This window comes from Schistocerca nitens, chromosome 2, assembly GCF_023898315.1.
Source record: "Schistocerca nitens isolate TAMUIC-IGC-003100 chromosome 2, iqSchNite1.1, whole genome shotgun sequence".
In the NCBI taxonomy this organism is placed as follows: domain Eukaryota; kingdom Metazoa; phylum Arthropoda; class Insecta; order Orthoptera; family Acrididae; genus Schistocerca; species Schistocerca nitens.
Genome location: NC_064615.1, coordinates 685,524,332 through 685,525,589, shown reverse-complemented (window position 1 = coordinate 685,525,589; position 1,258 = coordinate 685,524,332). Strand labels below are relative to the sequence as shown.

The 1,258-nt window shown below is 45.6% G+C and overlaps 1 pseudogene; it reads left to right on the top strand.

The window, feature by feature from the left end:
* The first annotated feature begins 764 nt into the window (after positions 1-764).
* LOC126238599 (5S ribosomal RNA) lies at positions 765-882 on the top strand (annotated as a pseudogene).
* The last annotated feature ends 376 nt before the right edge of the window (positions 883-1,258 follow it).

Below are 1,258 nucleotides of genomic sequence, written 5' to 3'. Positions count from 1 at the left end.
CCATGTGGTCGTCCATCAGCATTCGTGGCACCCACCTGGATGACACTTTTCGCATTTTCAGGTCGTCATGCAGGATTGTGTGCACAGAACCCACAGAAATGCCAACTCTGGAGGCGATCTGTTCAACAGTCATTCGGCGATCCCCCAAAGCAATTCTCTCCACTTTCTCGATCATGTCGTCAGACCGGCTTGTGTGAGCCCGAGGTTGTTTCGGTTTGTTGTCACACGATGTTCTGTCTTCATTAAACTGTCACACCCACGAACGCGCTTTCGACACATCCATAACTCCATCACCACATGTCTCCTTCAACTGTCGATGAATTTCAATTGGTTTCACACCACGCAAATTCAGAAAACGAATGATTGCACGCTGTTCAAGTAAGGAAAACGTCGTCATTTTAAGTATTTAAAACAGTTCTCATTCTCGCCGCTGGCGGTAAAATTCCATCTGCCGTACGGTGCTGCCATCTCTGGGACGTATTGAGAATGAACGCGGCCTCATTTTAAAACAATGCGCATGTTTCTATCTCTTTCCAGTCCGGAGAAAACAAATCGGAGGCCTTAGAACTTGAATGCACCTCGTACTACTTTCAAGCAATTTTGGAAGAGACATGTCAGGGTATTGAGATACCTGATAGGTGTTAATTAAATTAAAGAAGTGGAACAGTTTTATGCTATTGGTTGTATTTAAAATTGTCCTAATATAGCTAGGCAATCAAATTAGATTATCGTGACAGCTTATTTTAATTCTTTGTTAAATTTCAGCCAACGGCCTTGACGCAGTGGTAACACTGGTTCCCGTCAGATCACCGAAGTTAAGCACTGTCGGGCTGGGTTAGCACTTGGATGGGTGACCGTCAGGTCTGCCGAGAGCTGTTGGCAAGCGGGATTCACTCAGTCCTTGTGAGGCAAACTGAGGAGCTACTCGATTGAGAAGTAGCGGCTCCGGTCTCGGAAACTAACATATGGCCGGGAGAGTGGTGTGCTGATCACATGCCCCTCCCTATCCGCATCCGGTAACGCCTATGGGCTGAGGATGATACGGCGGCCGGTCGGTACCATTAGGCCTCCATGGCGTGTTCTGGAGGAGCTTATGTATTTTAGTCTGTTAAGTTTCATCGTGAATTTGGTGACTAAAGCCGGTATTGGTTTTAGAGTCTCTGTCGTTAGCTTTATTTAAACTGATGTTTGTAACTTCTATTTGGGCCATAATTTAAACGCTGTGTTTCTATACTGTATTACTGAAATTTCTGCGGCT